The sequence below is a fragment of the Scyliorhinus torazame genome, chromosome 20 (assembly GCF_047496885.1).
Source record: "Scyliorhinus torazame isolate Kashiwa2021f chromosome 20, sScyTor2.1, whole genome shotgun sequence".
Taxonomy (NCBI): domain Eukaryota; kingdom Metazoa; phylum Chordata; class Chondrichthyes; order Carcharhiniformes; family Scyliorhinidae; genus Scyliorhinus; species Scyliorhinus torazame.
In genome coordinates, this window is record NC_092726.1 from 109641046 (window position 1) to 109662908 (window position 21863).

Here is a 21863-nt window from a genome sequence, read left to right on the forward strand (position 1 = left end):
ATGGCCTCCGTGAACTGACATAAAATGGCCATTGTGAACTGACAGACTAATGACCACCGCAAACTGACATACAATGGCCCCCGTGAACTGACATAAAATGGCCACCGTGAACTGACATTCAATGGCCCCCGTGAACTGACATACAATGGCCATTTTGAACTGACATACTAATGGACATCACGAACTGATGTAAAATGGCCGCCGTGAACCGACATAAAATGGCCACCGTGAACTGACATAAAATGGCCACTGTGATCTGACATAAAATGGCCACCGTGAACTGATGTACAATGGCCACCGTTAACTGACATAAAATGGCCACCGTGAACTGTCTTAAAATGGGCACCGTGAGCTGACATAAAATGGGCACCGTGAACTGCTATAAAATGGTACCCATGAACTAACATGAAATGGCCGCCGTGAGCTTACATAAAATGGCCCCCGTGAACTGACATAAAATGGCTGCCGTGAGCTGACACAAAATGGCCACCGTGACCTGACATAAAATGGCCTCCGTGAACTGACATACAAGGCTACCGTGAACTGACATAAAATGGCCACCGTGACCTGACATAAAATGGCCGCCGTGAACTGACATACAATGGCCACCGTGAAATGACATCAAATGGCCATTGAGAACTGCCATAAAATGGCCCCCGTCAATCGACATAAAATGACCACCGTGAACTGACATAAAATGGCCACCGTGAACTGACATAAAATGGCCATTGTGAACTGACATACAATGGCACCCGTGAACTGACATAAAATGGACACCGTGAACTGACATAAAATGGTCACCATGAATCGACATAAAATGGCCACCGTGAATTGAGATAAAATGGCCACCGTGAACTGTCATAAACTGGCCGCCTTGAACTGACATATAATGGCCATTGTGAACTGACATAAAATGGCCATAGTGTACTGACATACAATGACCCCCGTGAACTGACATAAAATGGCCATTGTGAACTGTCAGACTAATGGGCACCGCGAACTGACATAAAATGGCCACCGTGAACTGACATACAATGGCCCATGTGAACTGACATAAAATGGCCACCGTGAACTGACATAAAATGGTCACCATGAATCCACATAAAATGGCCACCGTGAATTGAGATAAAATGGCCACCGTGAACTGTCATAAAATGGCCATTGTGAACTGACAGACTAATGGGCACCGCGAACTGACATAAAATGGCCACCGTGAACTGACATACAATGGCCCATGTGAACTGACATACAATGCCCATTGTGAACTGACATACTAATGGACATCGCAAACTGATGTAAATTGGCCACCGTGAACCGACATAAAATGGCCACCGTGAAGTGACATAAAATGGCCACTGTGATCTGACATAAAATGGCCACCGCGAACTGATGTAAAATGGTCCCCATGAACTAACATGAAATGGCCGCCGGGAACTGCCATAAAATGGCCTCCGTCAACCGACATAAAATGACCACCGTGAACAGACATAAAATGGCCACAGTGAACTGTCATGAAATGGCTACCGTGAGCTGTCATAAAATGGCCACCGTGAACTGATATAAAATGGTCCCCATGAACTAACATGAAATGGCCGCCGGGAACTGCCATAAAATGGCCCCCGTCAACCGACATAAAATGACCACCGTGAACAGACATAAAATGGCTACCGTGAACTGACATACAATGGCCACCGTGAACTGACATCAAATGGCCATTGCGAACTGCCATAAAACGGCCCCCGTCAACCGACATAAAATGACCACCGTGAACTGACATAAAATGGCCACCGTGACCTGACATAAAATGGCCACCGTGGACTGACATACAATGGCCACCGTGAACTGACATCAAATGGCCATTGCGAACTGCCATAAAATGGCCCTCTTCAATCGACATAAAATGACCACCGTGAACAGACATAAAATGGCTACCGTGAACTGACTAACAATGGCCGCCGTGAACTGACAAAAAATGGCCACCGTGAACTGCCATAAAATGGCCCCCGTCAATCGACATAAAATGACCCTCGTGAACTGACATAAAATGGCCACCGTGAACTGACATAAAATGGCCATTGTGAACTGACATACAATGGCCCCTGTGAACTGACAAAAAATGGCCACCGTGAACTGACATAAAATGGCCACCGTGAACTGACATAAAATGGCCGCCGTGAACTGACATAAAATGGCCATTGTGAACTGACATTAAAAGTCCCCTGTGAACTGACATAAACTGGCCGCCGTGAACTGACATAAAATGGCCATTGTGAACTGACATAAAATGGCCACGGTTAACTGACATAAAATGGCCATTGTGTACTGACATTAAAAGTCCCCTGTGAACTGACATAAACTGGCCCCCTTGAACTGACATAAAATGGCCATTGTGAACTGACAGACTAATGGCCACCGTGAACTGACATACAATGGCCCCCCGTGAACTGACATAAAATGGCCACCGTGAACTGACATACAATGGCCCCCGTGAACTGAAATATAAAGGCCATTGTGAACTGACATACTAATGGACATCGCGAACTGATGTAAAATAGCCTCCGTGAACCGACATAAAATGGCCACCGTGAACTGACATAAAATGGCCACTGTGATCTGACATAAAATGGCCACCGCGAACTGATGAACAATGGCCACCGTAAACTGACATAAAATGGCCACCGTGAACTGTCATAAAATGGCCACTGTGAGATGACATAAAATGGCCACCGTGAACTGACATACAATGGCCACCGTGAGCTGACATCAAATGGCCATTGCGAACTGCCATAAAATGGCCCACGTCAACCGACATAAAATGACCACCGTGAACTGACATAAAATGGCCACCGTGACCTGACATAAAATGGCCACCGTGAACTGATATACAACGGCCACCGTGAACTGACATCAAATGGCCATTGCGAACTGCCATAAAATGGCCCCCGTGAACTGACATAAAATGGTCACCATGAATCCACATAAAATGACCACCGTGAATTGAGATAAAATGGCCACCGTGAACTGTCATAAAATGGCCATTGTGAACAGACAGACTAATGGGCACCGCGAACTGACATAAAATGGCCACCGTGAACTGACATACAATGGCCCATGTGAACTGACATACAATGCCCATTGTGAACTGACATACAAATGGACATCGCAAACTGATGTAAATTGGCCACCGTGAACCGACATAAAATGGCCACCGTGAACTGACATAAAATGGCCACTGTGATCTGACATAAAATGGCCACCGCGAACTGATGTAAAATGGTCTCCATAAACTGACATAAAATGGCCACCGTGAACTGTCATGAAATGGCTACCGTGAGCTGTCATAAAATGGCCACCGTGAACTGATATAAAATGGTCCCCATGAACTAACATGAAATGGCCGCCGTGAGCTGACATAAAATGGCCCCCGTGAACTGACATAAAATGGCTGCCGTGAGCTGACATAAAATGGCCACCGTGACCTGTCATAAAATGGCCGCCGTGAACTGATATACAATGGCCACAGAGAACTGACATCAAATGGCCATTGCGAACTGCCATAAAATGGCCCCCGTCATCCAACATAAAATGACCACCGTGAACTGACATAAAATGGCCACCGTGACCTGACATAAAATGGCCACCGTGAACTGACATACAATGGCCACCGTGAACTGACATCAAATGGCCATTGCGAACTGCCATAAAATGGTCCCCGTCAACCAACATAAAATGACCACCGTGAACTGACATAAAATGGCCACCGTGACCTGACATAAAATGGCCACCGTGAACTGACATACAATGGCCACCACGAACTGACATCAAATGGTCATTGCGAACTGCCATAAAATGGCCCCCGTCAACCGACATAAAATGACCACCGTGAACTGACATAAAATGGCCAGCGTGAACTGACATAAAATGGCCATTGTGAACTGACATACAATGGCCCCCGTGAACTGACATAAAATGGCCTCCGTGAACTGACATAAAATGGTCCCCGTGAATCGACATAAAATGGCCACCGTGAACTGAGATAAAATAGCCACCGTGAACTGACATAAAATGGCTGCCGTGAACTGACATAAAATGGCCATTGTGAACTGACATAAAATGGCCATTGTGAACTGGCATAAATTGGCCACCGTTAACTGACATAAACTGGCCATTGTGAACTGAAATACAATGGCCCCCGTGAACTGACATAAAATGGCCATTGTGAACTGGCAGTCTAATGGCCACCGCGAACAGATGTAAAATGGCCACCGTGAACCGACATGAAATGGCCACCGTGAACCGACATAAAATGGCCACCGTGAGCTGACATAAACTGGCCACCGTGACCTGACATAAAATGGCCGCCGTGAACTGACATACAATGGCCACCGTGAACTGACATCAAATGGCCATTGCGAACTGCCATAAAATGGCCCCCGTCAACCGACATAAAATGACAACCGTGAACTGACATAAAATGGCCACCGTGCCCTGACATAAAATGGCCGCCGTGAACTGACATACAATGGCCACCGTGAACTGACATCAAATGGCCATTGCGAACTGCCATAAAATGGCCCCCGTCAACCGACATAAAATGACAACCGTGAACTGACATAAAATGGCCACCATGACCTGACATAAAATGGCCACAGTGAACTGACATACAATGGCCCCCGTGAACTGACATAAAATGGCCTCCGTGAACTGACATAAAATGGTCCCCGTGAATCGACATAAAATGGCCACCGTGAACTGAGATAAAATAGCCACCGTGAACTGACATAAAATGACCACCGTGAACTGACATAAAATGGCCACCGTGAACTGATATAAAATGGCCATTGTGAACTGACATACAATGGCACCCGTGAACTGACATAAAATGGTCACCATCAATCGACATAAAAAGGCCACCGTGAATTGAGATAAAATGGCCAACGTGAACTGTCATATAATGGCCGCCGTGAACTGACATAAAATGGCCATTGTGAACTGACATAAAATGGCCATTGTGAACTGTCATAAAATGGCCACAGTTAACTGACATAAAATGGCCATTGTGTGCTGACATTAAAAGGACCCCGTGAACTGACATAAACTGGACATTGTGAACTGACATACAATGGCAACCGTGAACTGACATAAAATGACCATTGTGAACTGACAGATTAATGGGCACGACGAACTGACATAAAATGGCCACCGTGAACTGACATAAAATGGTGCCCGTGAATCGACATAAAATGGCCACCGTGAACTGAGATAAAATGGCTACCGTGAACTGACATAAAATGGCCGCCGTGACATGACATAAAATGACCAGTGTGAAGTGACATAAAATGGCCACCGTTAACTGACATAAAATGGCCATTGTGTACTGACATTAAAAGGCCCCCGTGAACTGACATAAACTGGCCATTGTGAACTGATATACAATGGCCCCCATGAACTGACATAAAATGGCCATTGTGAACTGACAGACTAATGGCCACCGCGAACTGACATACAATGGCCCCCGTGAACTGACATAAAATGGCCACCGTGAACTGACATACAATGGCCCCCGTGAACTGACATACAATGGCCATTGTGAACTGACATACTACTGGACATCGCAAACTGATGTAAAATGGCCACCGTGAACCGACATAAAATGGCCACCGTGAACGGACATAAAATGGCCACTGTGATCTGACATAAAATGGCCACCGCGAACTGATGTACAATGGCCACCGTAAACTGACATAAAATAGCCACCGTGAACTGTCATAAAATGGCCACAGTGAGCTGACATAAAATGGCCACCGTGAACTGCTATAAAATGGTCCCCATGAACTAACATGAAATGGCCGCCGTGAGCTGACATAAAATGGCTGCCGTGAGCTGACATAAAATGGCCACCGTGACCTGACATAAAATTCCCGCCGTGAACTGACATACAATGGCCACCGTGAGCTGACATCAAAAGGCCATTGCGAACTGCCATGAAATGGCCCACGTCAACCGACATAAAATGACCACCGTGAACTGATTTGAAATCGCCACCGAAACCTGACATAAAATGGCCGCCGTGAACTGATATACAATAGCCACCGTGAACTGACATCAAATGGCCATTGCGAACTGCCATAAAATGGTCCCAGTCAACCGACATAAAATGACCACCATCAACTGACATAAAATGGCTACCGTGAACTGACATAAAATGGCCATTGTGAACTGACATACAATGGACCCCGTGAACTGACATAAAATGGCCACCGTGAACTGACATAAAATGGTCACCATGAATCGACATAAAATGGCCACCGTGAATTGAGATAAAATGGCCATTGTGAACTGCCATAAAATGGCCACCGTTAACTGACATAAAATGGCCATTGTGTACTGGCATTAAAAGTCCCCCGTGAACTGACATCAGCTGGCCATTGTGAACTGACATACAATGGCCCCCGTCAACTGACATAAAATGGCCATTGTGAACTGACAGACTAATGGGCACCACGAACTGACATAAAATGGCCACCGTGAACTGACATACAATGGCCCATGTGAACTGACATACAATGGCCATTGTGAACTGACATACAATGTCAGTTCACGGACATCGCGAACTGATGTAAAATGGCCACCGTGAACCGACATAAAATAGCCACCGTGAACTGACATAAAATGGCCGCAGTGAAAAGACATAAAATGGGCATTGTGAACTGACATAAAATGGCCGTTGTGAACTGACATAAATTGGCCACCGTTAACTGACATAAAATGGCCATTGTGAACTGACATACAATGGCCCCCGCGAACTGACACAAAATGGCCATTGTGAACTGGCAGTCTAATGGCCACCGCGAACAGATGTAAAATGGCCACCGTGAACCGACATGAAATGGCCGCCGTGAACCGACATAAAATGGCCACCGTGAGCTGACATAAACTGGCCACCGTGACCTGACATAAAATGGCCGCCGTGAACTGACATAAAATGGCCACCGTGAGCTGACATAAAATGGCCATCGTGAACTGATATAAAATGGTCCCCATGAACTAATATGAAATGGCCGCCGTGAGCTGATATAAAATGGCCGCCGTGAACTGACATAAAATGGCTGCCGTGAGCTGACATAAAATGGCCACCGTGACCTGACATAAAATGGCCGCCGTGAACTGATATACAATGGCCACAGTGAACTGCCATAAAATGGCCCCCGTCAACCAACATAAAATGGCCACCGTGAACTGACATAAAATGGCCACCGTGACCTGACATAAAATGGCCACCGTGAACTGACATACAATGGCCACCGTGAACTGATATAAAATGGTCCCCATGAACTAACATGAAATGGCCGCCGTGAGCTGACATAAAATGGCCGCCGTGAACTGACATAAAATGGCTGCCGTGAGCTGACATAAAATGGCCACCGTGACCTGACATAAAATGGCCGCCGTGAACTGATATACAATGGCCACAGTGAACTGACATCAAATGGCCATTGCGAACTGCCATAAAATGGCCCCCGTCAACCAACATAAAATGACCACCGTGAACTGACATAAAATGGCCAGCGTGAACTATCATAAAATGGCCATTGTGTACTGCCATAAAATGGCCCCCGTCAACCAACATAAAATGACCACCGTGAACTGACATAAAATGGCCACCGTGACCTGACATAAAATGGCCACCGTTAACTGACATAAAATGGCCATTGTGTACTGACATTAAAAGGCCCCCGTGAACTGACATAAACTGGCCATTGTGAACTGATATACAATGGCCCCCATGAACTGACATAAAATGGCCATTGTGAACTGACAGACTAATGGCCACCGCGAACTGACATACAATGGCCCCCGTGAACTGACATAAAATGGCCACCGTGAACTGACATACAATGGCCCCCGTGAACTGACATACAATGGCCATTGTGAACTGACATACTACTGGACATCGCAAACTGATGTAAAATGGCCACCGTGAACCGACATAAAATGGCCACCGTGAACGGACATAAAATGGCCACTGTGATCTGACATAAAATGGCCACCGCGAACTGATGTACAATGGCCACCGTAAACTGACATAAAATAGCCACCGTGAACTGTCATAAAATGGCCACAGTGAGCTGACATAAAATGGCCACCGTGAACTGCTATAAAATGGTCCCCATGAACTAACATGAAATGGCCGCCGTGAGCTGACATAAAATGGCTGCCGTGAGCTGACATAAAATGGCCACCGTGACCTGACATAAAATTCCCGCCGTGAACTGACATACAATGGCCACCGTGAGCTGACATCAAAAGGCCATTGCGAACTGCCATGAAATGGCCCACGTCAACCGACATAAAATGACCACCGTGAACTGATTTGAAATCGCCACCGAAACCTGACATAAAATGGCCGCCGTGAACTGATATACAATAGCCACCGTGAACTGACATCAAATGGCCATTGCGAACTGCCATAAAATGGTCCCAGTCAACCGACATAAAATGACCACCATCAACTGACATAAAATGGCTACCGTGAACTGACATAAAATGGCCATTGTGAACTGACATACAATGGACCCCGTGAACTGACATAAAATGGCCACCGTGAACTGACATAAAATGGTCACCATGAATCGACATAAAATGGCCACCGTGAATTGAGATAAAATGGCCATTGTGAACTGCCATAAAATGGCCACCGTTAACTGACATAAAATGGCCATTGTGTACTGGCATTAAAAGTCCCCCGTGAACTGACATCAGCTGGCCATTGTGAACTGACATACAATGGCCCCCGTCAACTGACATAAAATGGCCATTGTGAACTGACAGACTAATGGGCACCACGAACTGACATAAAATGGCCACCGTGAACTGACATACAATGGCCCATGTGAACTGACATACAATGGCCATTGTGAACTGACATACAATGTCAGTTCACGGACATCGCGAACTGATGTAAAATGGCCACCGTGAACCGACATAAAATAGCCACCGTGAACTGACATAAAATGGCCGCAGTGAAAAGACATAAAATGGGCATTGTGAACTGACATAAAATGGCCGTTGTGAACTGACATAAATTGGCCACCGTTAACTGACATAAAATGGCCATTGTGAACTGACATACAATGGCCCCCGCGAACTGACACAAAATGGCCATTGTGAACTGGCAGTCTAATGGCCACCGCGAACAGATGTAAAATGGCCACCGTGAACCGACATGAAATGGCCGCCGTGAACCGACATAAAATGGCCACCGTGAGCTGACATAAACTGGCCACCGTGACCTGACATAAAATGGCCGCCGTGAACTGACATAAAATGGCCACCGTGAGCTGACATAAAATGGCCACCGTGAACTGATATAAAATGGTCCCCATGAACTAATATGAAATGGCCGCCGTGAGCTGATATAAAATGGCCGCCGTGAACTGACATAAAATGGCTGCCGTGAGCTGACATAAAATGGCCACCGTGACCTGACATAAAATGGCCGCCGTGAACTGATATACAATGGCCACAGTGAACTGCCATAAAATGGCCCCCGTCAACCAACATAAAATGGCCACCGTGAACTGACATAAAATGGCCACCGTGACCTGACATAAAATGGCCACCGTGAACTGACATACAATGGCCACCGTGAACTGATATAAAATGGTCCCCATGAACTAACATGAAATGGCCGCCGTGAGCTGACATAAAATGGCCGCCGTGAACTGACATAAAATGGCTGCCGTGAGCTGACATAAAATGGCCACCGTGACCTGACATAAAATGGCCGCCGTGAACTGATATACAATGGCCACAGTGAACTGACATCAAATGGCCATTGCGAACTGCCATAAAATGGCCCCCGTCAACCAACATAAAATGACCACCGTGAACTGACATAAAATGGCCAGCGTGAACTATCATAAAATGGCCATTGTGTACTGCCATAAAATGGCCCCCGTCAACCAACATAAAATGACCACCGTGAACTGACATAAAATGGCCACCGTGACCTGACATAAAATGGCCACCGTGAACTGACATACAATGGCCACCGTGAACTGACATCAAATGGTCATTGCGAACTGCCATAAAATGGCCCCCGTCAACCAACATAAAATGACCACCGTGAACTGACATAAAATGGCCAGCGTGAACTATCATAAAATGGCCATTGTGAACTGACATACAATGGCCCCCGTGAACTGACATAAAATGGCCTCCATGAACTGACATAAAATGGTCGCCATGAATCGATATAAAATAGCCACCGTGAACTGAGATACAATAGCCACCGTGAGCTGACATAAAATGTCCACCGGGAACTGACATAAAATGGCCATTGTGAACTGACATAAAATGGCCATTGTGAACTGACATAAATTGGCCAGCGTTAACTGACATAAAGTGGCCATTGTGAACTGACATTAAAAGGCCCCCGTGAAATGACATACAATGCCCCCCGTGAACTGACATAAAATGGCCATTGTGAACTGGCAGTCTAATGGCCACCGCGAACAGATGTAAAATGGCCACCGTGAACCGACATGAAATGTCCACCGTCAACCGACATAAAATGACCACCGTGAACTGACATAAAATGGCCACCGTGACCTGACATAAAATGGCCGCCGTGAACTGACATACAATGGCCACCGTGAACTGACATAAAATGGCCATTGCGAACTGCCATAAAATGGGCCCCGTCAACCGACATAAAATGACCACCGTGAACTGACATAAAATGGCCACCGTGAACTGACATAAAATGGCCATTGTGAACTGACATAAAATGGCCATTGTGAACTGACATAAATTGGCCACCGTTAACTGACATAAAATGGCCATTGTGAACTGACATTAAAAGGCCCCCGTGAACTGACATAAACTGGCCATTGTGAACTGACATACAATGGCACCGTGAACTGACATAAAATGGCCATTGTGAACTGACAGTCTAATGGCCACCGCGAACTGATGTAAAATGGCCACTGTGAACTGACATAAACTGGCCACCGCGAACTGATGTAAAATGGCCACCGTAAACTGACATAAAATGGCCACCGTGAACTGACATAAAATGGCCACCGTGAACTGACATGAAATTGCCACCGGGAACTGATATAAAATGTCCACCATGAACTGACATAAAATGGCCACCGTGAACTGTTATAAAATGTCCGCCGTGAACTGACATACAATGGCCACCGTGAACTGACATCAAATGGCCATTGCGAACTGCCATAAAATGGCCCCCGTCAACCGGCATAAAATGATCACCGTGAACTGACATAGAATGGCCACCGTGAACTCACATAAAATGGCCATTGTGAACTGACATACAATGGCCCCGTGAACTGACATAAAATGGCCACTGTGAACTGAAATAAAATGGCCACCGTGATTCGACATAAAATGGCCACCGTGAACTGAGATAAAATGGCCACCGTGAACTGACATAAAATGGCCGGCATGAACTGACATAAAATGGCCATTGTGAACTGACATAAAATGGCCATTGTGAACTGACATAAAATGGCCATTGTGAACTCACATAAAATGGCCCCCGTGAACCGGCATAAAATGGCCACAGTGAATTGACATAAAATAGCCATTGTGAACTGACATCAAAAGGCCCCCGTGAACTGACATAAACTGGCCATTGTGAACTGACATACAATGGCTCCCGTGAACAGGCATAAAATGGCCATTGTGAACTGACATACTAATGGCCACCGCAAATTGATGTAAAATGGCCACCCTGAACCGACATAAAATGGCCACCGTGAACTGACATAAAATGGCCACTGTGATCTGACATAAAATGGCCACCGCGAACTGATGTAAAATGGCCACCGTAAACTGACATAAAATGGCCACCATGATCTGACATTAAAATGGCCACCGTGAAGTTGACAAAATACAAATGTCTTCACCCGTCAGTCTGGCCTCAATAAAAGTCGTGATGGATTTGCAGGTACAGCATTAGTTATTTTATTTGGCTTGCAAGCCTTTCTCAATTCACAGCAAGTACAAAGCACATCTTTCTTTGTACACCTCCGGAATCAAGTGAGTCTGTAGGACATAGGGATCTCTACTACTCACACAACTGGCATCGAGCTTCACATACCCGATTCCCATAGGTCATCCTCTACCCCTCCTGACCTATCCATACACTCTAATTGGCTCACTTCCAATCCCTTCCTCTGTCCCCTATTACCCAGCATCTTTTTCTCCTCCTTTGGTGGACACACCTCCTCCTTGCTTTGCCAGGCGGTCTGAAATCCTTTGTCTGTGAACTCACCAAAATGAGACTGGCCTATCTCTACATTACAGTAACTAATATCTCTAAAGTAACTATTTTATATCACATTGGTCAAAGGGACATAAAATGGCCACCCTGAACTGAAATAAAATGGCCACCGTGAACAGACATGAAATGGCCACCATGAAGTGACATAAAATGGCCACTGTGAACTGACATAAAATGGCCGCCGTGAAGTGACATAAAATGGCCGCCGTGAACTGACATAAAATGGCCGACTGCTGATTGTGGATTTTGTTCTGACAGATTCGCAGAGAGAGACGGAGAGACACAGAGACCGAGAGAGGTGGAGAAGGGCGATCACCCCCCCCCCTACCCCCACCGAGATAGATCGAGAGGGAGGAACCCCCCCCACCCATCGAGAGTGATGGAGAAGGGGACACCCCCCTATGGAGCGAGATGGAGAAGGGGAACATCCCCACCGAGAGAGATGGAGAGGGGGAAACACCCCCCCCCCACCGAGAGCGATGGAGGGGGTGGAACCCCCACCGAGAGAGATGGCGAGGGGGGAACCCCGCCCCCCCCACCGAGAGAGATGGAGAGGGAGAACCCCTCCCCAGAGAGAGAGAGATGGAGAGGGTGGACCCCCCCACCGAGAGACATGGAGAGGGTGAACCCCCCACCGAGAGAGATGCAGAGGGGGGACACCCCCCTCCGAGAGAGATGGAGAGGGGGGAACCCCCACCCACCGAGACGGAGAGGAAAACTGCAGGGGATGGGCACAATGGAAATGTGGAGCTTGTTCAAGGAACAGCTACTGCGTGTCCTTGATAAGTATGTACCTGTCAGGCAGCGAGGAAGTGGTCGAGCAAGGGAACTGTGGTTTACTAAAGCTGTCGAAACACTTGTCAAGAGGAAGAAGGAAGCTTATGTAAAGATGAGACATGAAGGTTCCGTTGGGGCGCTCGAGAGTTACAAGTTAGCTAGGAATGACCTAAAGAGAGAGCTAAGAAGAGCCAGGAGGGGACATGAGAAGTCTTTGGCAGGTAGGATCAAAGATAACCAATAATCTTTCTGTCGAAATGTCAGGAATAAAAGAATGACTGGGGTAAGAGTAGGGCCAGTCAAGGACAGTCGAGGGAAGTTGTGCTTGGAGTCCGAGGAGATAGGAGAGGCGCTAAATGAATATTTTTCGTCAGTATTTACACAGGAAAAAGATAATGTTGTCGAGGAGAATACTGACATTCTGGCTACTAGACTAAAAGGGCTTAGTGTGAAAATGGATAAGTCCCCTGTGCCGGATGGGATTTATCGTAGGATTCTCTGGGAAGCTAGGGGAGGAGATTGCTGATCCTTTGGCCTTGATCTTTAAGTCATCTTTCTCTACAGGTATAGTGCTAGAAGACTGGAGGATAGCAAATGTTGTCCCCTTGATCAAGAAGGGAAGTAGACAACCCCGGCAATTATAGACAAGTGAGCCTTACTTCTGTTGTGGGCAAAATCTTGGAAAGGTTTATAAGAGATAGGATGTATAATCATCTGGAAAGGAATAATTTGATTAGAGATAGTCAATACGGTTTTGTAAAGGGTAGGTCGTGCCTCACAAACCTTATTGAGTTCTTTGAGAAGGTGACCAAACAGGTGGATGAGGGTAAAGCAGTTGATGTGGTGTATATGGATTTCAGTAAAGCGTTTGATAAGGTTCCCCACGGTAGGCTACTGCAGAAAATACGGAGGCATGAGATTTAGGGTGAGTTAGCAGTTTGGATCAGAAATTGGCTAGCTGGAAGAAGACAAAAGGTGGTGGTTGATGGGAAATGTTCAGACTGGAGTCCAGTTACTAGTGGTGTACCAAAATGATCTGTTTTGGGGCCACTGCTGTTTGTCATTTTTATAAATGACCTGGAGGAGGGCGTAGAAGGATGGGTGGATAAATTTGCAGATGACACTAAAGTCGGTGGAGTTGTGGACGATGCGGAAGGATGTTACAAATTACAGAGGGACATAGATAAGCTGCAGCGCTAGGTTGAGAGGTGGCAAATGGAGTTTAATGCACTGTAGATTTAATGATAATCTATGATTAATCTAGGACAAAGGTTCGGCACAACATCGTGGGCCGAAGGGCCTGTTCTGTGCTGTATTTTCTATGTCTATGTCTATAAAAGTGTGAGGTGATTCATTTTTGAAGGAATAACAGGAAGACAGAGTACAGGGCTAATGGTGAGATTCTTGGCAGTGTGGATGAGCAGAGAGACCTCGGTGACCATGTTCATAGATCCCTGAAAGTTGCCACTCAGTTTGAGAGGGTTGTTAAGAAGGGGTATGGTGTGTTAGCTTTTATTGGTAGAGGGACTGAGTTTCGGAGGCATGAGGTCATATTGCAGCTGTACAAAACTCTGGTGCGGCCGCATTTGGAGTATTGGGTGCAATTCTGGTCGCCGCATTATAGGAAGGATGTGGAAGCATTGGAAAGGGTGCAGAGGAGATTTACCAGAATGTTGCCTGGTCTGGAGGGAAGATCTTTTGAGGAAGGGCTGAGGGGCTTGAGGCTGTTTTCGTTAGAGAGAAGAAGGTTAAGAGGTGACTTAATTGAGGAATACAAGATGATCAGAGGAATGTATAGGGTGGACAGTGAGAGCCTTTTTCCGCGGATGGTGATGTCTAACACGAGGGGACATAGCTTTAAATTGAGGGGAGATAGATATAAGACAGATGTCAGAGGTAAGTTCTTTACTCAGAGAGTAGTAAGGGTGTGGAATGCCCTGCCTGCAACAGTAGTGGACTCGCCAACACTAAGGACTTTCAAATGGTCATTGGATAGACATATGGACGATAAGGGAATAGTGTAGATGGGCTTTAGAGTGGTTTCACAGGTCGGCGCAACATCGAGGGCCGAAGGGCCTGTACTGCGTTGTAATGTTCTTTGTTCTATGTTCTATGAGAGAGATGGGGAGGGAGAACACCCCCACCGGGAGAAATGGTGAGGGGGAACCACCCTCCACCGAGAGAGATGGAGAGGGGTGTACCCCCCCCCCCCCACCGAGTGAGATGGAGAGTGGGAACCCACCGCCCCACCGCGAATGATGGAGAGGGGGAAACCCCCCCCCCCCCACCGAGAGAGATGGAGAGGGGGAATCCCCCCCCACCCCCACCGAAAGGGATGGAGAGGGCGGACGTCCCCCAACCGAGAGAGATGGAGAGGGGGAACACCCCCCCCCCCACCGGGAGTAATGGAGAGGGGAGGACCCCCCCCACCGAGAGAGATGGAGAGGGGGAAACCACGCCTACCGAGAGGGATGGAGAGGGGCTAACCCCCCCCCCGCAATCCACTGAAAGAACACGGCTGAAACCAATGAGGGAGAAAAGAAAGGGGGGTTAAGGGGGTCAACAAGGAGCAGGGGGTCACACACCAGGTCGGCCAGGAAGGGCATCACGGAGGGTCTGTGGGGGAGAGAGGGGACCGGTTAGGGAAAGGGGGGTTGGGGGGGGGGGGAGGGAGCTGGAGGGGGGGGGGGGTCAGACCCGCCGAATTGAACGGAAACAGTTTGTAATTAAAGAAACGTGAGAGAAAGCCTTTTCACTCTCTGATAAATGTAAACAAGCCTCAATGCACAGAATTGTGAAAATGCCAATAAAAAGATTTTTTTCAATAAATTCAGAGTGCCCAGTTCATTTTTTCCAATTAAGGGGAAATTTAGCGCGGCCAATCCACCTGCCCTGCACATCTGTGGGTTGTGGGGGTGAAACCCAGGCAAACACGGGGAGAATGTGCAAACTCCACACAGCCAGTGACCCAGAGCCGGGATTGTACAGTGGTTAGCACTGCTGCCTCACAGCTACCGGGTCCCAGGTTCGATTCCCGGCTTAGGTCACTGTCTGTGCGGAGTCTGCACGTTCTCCCCGTGTCTGCGTGGGTTTCCTCCGGGCGCTCCGGTTTCCTCCCACCGTGAAAGACGTGCAGGTTAGGTGGGTTGGCCGTGATAAATCCAAATTGCCCACAGTATCTAAAGATGTTCAGGTTAGGTGGGGTGGCAGGGACGGAATAGGGGAGTGGGCCTAGGTATGGCGCTCTCTTCAGGGTTCACACTGCCTCTGTCATTATTGTTTACACATTCAATGCTGCCAAACGTTCTATCAAACTTTCTATCTCATTATCTTCAATCAGTCCTAAACAAAGTCACACTGAGATACACCTCAACACAGAGACACACAGGCACACACACAGGCTCATACACACATAGGCACACACAGACACACACACAGACACACAGGCACACACACACAGGCACACAGGCACACGCACAGACACACACACAGGCACACACACAGACACACACACATGCGCACACACACAGATACACACACATGCGCACACACAGGCACACACACACAGGCTCTCAGACATACAGGCACACACACAGGCTCACACACAGGCACACGCACAGGCACACAGACACACACACAGGCGCACACACACAGACAGACACACACACAGGCACACACACACACACACAGGCACGCACAGACATACAGGCGCACACACACAGGCACACTCAGACACACAGGCACACACACACAGGCGCACGCACACAGGCACACACACACACGCACACACACAGGCAAACACACACACGCACACACACAGGCAAACACACAGGCACACACACAGGCACACACACAAAGGCACACACATACACAGGCACACACTGCAATGAAGTTACTGAGAAAAGCCCCTAGTCGCCAATCTCTGGCGCCTGTTTGGGTACACTGAGGGACAAATCATAATGTCCAATTCACCAAACAGCACGTCCTTCGGGACGTCAGGGAGGAAACTGGAGCACCCGGAGGAAACCCACACAGACAAGGGGAGAACGTGCAGACTCCGCACAGACTGTGACCCAAGCCGGGATTCGAACCTGGGACTCTGGAGCCGCAGTGCTACCCACTGTGCTACCATTAACTTACAGTGCCGCGTAAAGAATGCCACACATACAACCCCCCCCCCCCCCCCCACACACACACACATGTGTACAGAAAAATACAAACTCAAACTCAGACAGGCTGGGTCAAATGGAGAGAGATCCATTCTCCACCTTTAACTTGGAGAGGTGTATCTGGCCTGTGTCTGACCCAAGTCACACACTGACTATGAACATCCTCACAGCAGCTTGGCGACAGGCATTTCTAAAGCACTTTTTCATAACCTTTGGGTATCACAAACTGCTTCACAGGCAACGGAGCCCTTCTGAAATGTGGTAATTTAGGAAATGGACCAGCTAATTTCAGAGAGAGAGACATAGAAACAGGATGAGATTGTGCTGTACATGTTTCAGAGCTGACACTGAGACACACACGAGATGTACAATATCAATTATTATTCTGAAGCATTTTGATTAAATCACCTCTGAGGCTAAATTCCAGTGTTTCAGGGTAAAGTTTCATCTACACTGTCCATCAAACACTCACAACCCAAATACTGCCTGGGGTTATATACAGAGTCAAAATCCCTCTGTCCTGTCCAAGGAATGTTTCATTGCACATCGTTATTTTTATTTTTTTGAAAAGCAGAACTTAAATTGCACAGAATCCCAGGGTGGATTCTTGTTTATTGCAATCATGAGTTCAGCCCTTCATATTTAAGCATGAAGTTTAAGCTCGGATTACAGGTGTCTGCTTGTCTCTGTCTGCATATTCAATGTTCCTGTAGCTTATTCACTTGTCTGAAGTATTTGAATAATAGGCATTGGTTAATCAATCCTTTCTCACAGCACATGGAAGTTGTGAATCTTCAAGGCTCTCAGTCTAATGTAGTTAACAAACAACTGCATCCTTTGATCATCAATCCATTTCCCAACCCTAAATAGATCTCACACATTTCTATAATGCAGGAATATCTCCATCAAAACTTCTAATCAGTTCCCCATACATTTGTTCACACTTGCCTGTACGAAGTAAATTCCACTGACAGATTCCGAAAGCTGCACAGAAAAATGACTGGTTATTTTAAACTTTGAAACGGAACTATTTTAACTTGTCCATCAGTCCTATTAAACAGAAATGTTGTCCCTGTGGGATGACAGTCTCTGAGCAAGATTGAAACATTGAGGGACCCCACGTACTACATTTGACAATATTTGTGGCACTTCCAAAATCTACGATACATTGCTGTCTGTATAGTGTGAATCCAGCTGTGAAATATCTGTACAGCTTAAACTTCCACTGTTTCTGCCTTCTCATCATTTATAAAGAACACAGTTCGATGCTTTTGAAGTCTAAAGTACATCATCTTACATTTCCCTGCACTGAAATGCGTCCACCAGTTCAGTCTTCAGCCAAAATATTAATATCTCTCTGCAATTTGTTACAGCAATGTTGCTTACAATGCTGTCTAATGTTTGGAGTCATTGGCAAAATAGGATGTGTAGCATTCTATCATAGAACATAGAACATAGAACAATACAGCGCAGTACAGGCCCTTCGGCCCACGATGTTGCACCGAAACAAAAGCCATCTAACCTACACTATACCATTATCATCCATATGTTTATCCAATAAACTTTTAAATGCCCTCAATGTTGGCGAGTTCACTACTGTAGCAGGTAGGGCATTCCACGGCCTCACTACTCTTTGCGTAAAGAACCTACCCCTGACCTCTGTCCTATATCTATTACCCCTCAGTTTAAGGCTATGTCCCCTCGTGCTAGCCATTTCCATCCGCGGGAGAAGGCTCTCACTGTCCACCCTATCTAAACCTCTGATCATTTTGTATGCCTCTATTAAGTCTCCTCTTAACCTTCTTCTCTCTAACGAAAACAACCTCAAGTCCATCAGCCTTTCCTCATAAGATTTTCCCTCCATACCAGGCAACATCCTGGTAAATCTCCTCTGCACCCGTTCCAAAGCCTCCACGTCCTTCCTATAATGCGGTGACCAGAACTGTACGCAATACTCCAAATGCGGCCGTACCAGAGTTCTGTACAGCTGCAACATGACCTCCTGACTCCGGAACTCAATCCCTCTACCAATAAAGGCCAACACTGCATAGGCCTTCTTCACCACCCTATCAACCTGGGTGGCAACTTTCAGGGATCTATGTACATGGACACGTAGATCCCTCTGCTCATCCACACTTTCAAGAACTTTTCCATTAGCCAAATATTCCACATTCCTGTTTTTCCTTCCAAAGTGAAACACCTCACACTTATCGACATTAAACTCCATTTGCCACCTCTCAGCCCAGCACTGCAGCTTATCTATATCCCTCTGTAACCTGCTACTTCCTTCCACACTATCGACAACACCACCGACTTTAGTATCGTCTGCAAATTTACTCACCCACCCTTCTGCGCCTTCCTCTAGGTCATTGATAAAAATGACAAACAGCAACGGCCCCAGAACAGATCCTTGTGGTACTCCACTTGTGACAGAACTCCATTCTGAACATTTCCCATCAACCACCACCCTCTGTCTTCTTTCAGCTAGCCAATTTCTGATCCACATCTCTAAATCACCCTCAATCCCCAGCCTCCGTATTTTCTGCAATAGCCTACCGTGGGGAACCTTATCAAACGCTTTGCTGAAATCCATATACACCACATCAACTGCTCTACCCTCGTCTACCTGTTCAGTCACCTTCTCAAAGAACTCGATAAGGTTTGTGAGGCATGACCTACCCTTCACAAAGCCATGCTGACTATCCCTGATCATATTATTCCTATCTAGATGATTATAAATCTTGTCTCTTATAATCCCCTCCAAGACTTTACCCACTACAGACGTGAGGCTCACCGGTCTATAGTTGCCGGGGTTGTCTCTGCTCCCCTTTTTGAACAAAGTGACCACATTTGCTATCCTCCAGTCCTCTGGCACTATTCCTGTATCCAATGATGACATAAAAATCAAAGCCAATGGTGCAGCAATCTCTTCCCTGGCCTCCCAGAGAATCCTAGGATAAATCCCATCAGGTCCCGGGGATTTATCTATTTTCAGCCTGTCCAGAATTGCCAACACCTCTTCCCTACTTACCTCAATGCCATCTAATCTATTTACCTGGAGCTCAGCATTCTCCTCCACAACATTATCTTTTTCCTGAGTGAATACTGACGAAAAATATTCATTTAGTATCTCGCCTATCTCTTCAGACTCTACACACAACTTCCCATCCCTGTCCTTGACTGGTCCTACTCTGTCCCTAGTCATTCGCTTATTCCTGACATACCTATAGAAAGCTTTTGGGTTTTCAAAGAACAAAGAACAAAGAACAAAGAAATGTACAGCACAGGAACAGGCCCTTCGGCCCTCCAAGCCCGTGCCGACCATACTGCCCGACTAAACTACAATCTTCTACACTTCCTGGGTCCGTATCCTTCTATTCCCATCCTATTCATATATTTGTCAAGATGCCCCTTAAATGTCCCTATCGTCCCTGCCTCCACTACCTCCTCCGGTAGTGAGTTCCAGGCACCCACTACCCTCTGCGTAAAAAACTTGCCTCGTACATCTACTCTAAACTTTGCCCCTCTCACCTTAAACCTATGCCCCCTAGTAATTGACCCCTCTACCCTGGGGAAAAGCCTCTGACTATCCACTCTGTCTATGCCCCTCATAATTTTGTATACCTCTATCAGGTCGCCCCTCAACCTCCTTCGTTCCAGTGAGAACAAACCGAGTTTATTCAATCGCTCCTCATAGCTTATGCCCTCCATACCAGGCAACATTCTGGTAAATCTCTTCTGCACCCTCTCTAAAGCCTCCACATCCTTCTGGTAGTGTGGCGACCAGAATTGAACACTATACTCCAAGTGTGGCCTAACTAAGGTTCTATACAGCTGCAACATGACTTGCCAATTCTTATACTCAATGCCCCGGCCAATGAAGGCAAGCATGCCGTATGCCTTCTTGACTACCTTCTCCACCTGTGTAGCCCCTTTCAGTGATCTGTGGACCTGTACTCCTAGATCTCTTTGACTTTCAATACTCTTGAGGGTTCTACCATTCACTGTATATTCCCTACCTGCATTAGCCCTTCCAAAATGCATTACCTCACATTTGTCCAGGTTAAACTCCATCTGCCATCTCTCCGCCCAAGTCTTCCTTGATCCTTCCTGCCAAATACTTCTCATGTCCCCTCCTTGCTCGTCTTAGCTCTCTCTTTAGATCCTTCCTCGCTACCTTGTAACTATCCATCGCCCCAACTGAAACTTCACACCTCATCTTCACATAGGCCTCCTTCTTCCTCTTAACAAGAGATTCCACTTCTTTGGTAAACCACGGTTCCCTCGCTCGGCACCTTCCTCCCTGCCTGACCGGTACATACTTATCAAGAACACGCAGTAGCTGATCCTTGAACAAGCTCCACTTATCCAGTGTGTCCAAAGCTTGCAGCCTACTTCTCCACCTTATCCCCCCCAAGTCACGTCTAATGGCATCATAATTTCCCTTCCCCCAGCTATAACTCTTGCCCTGCGGTGTATACTTATCCCTTTCCATCCTTAACGTAAACGTCACCGAATTGTGGTCACTGTCCCCAAAGTGCTCACCTACCTCCAAATCCAACACCTGGCCTGGTTCATTACCCAAAACCAAATCCAATGTGGCC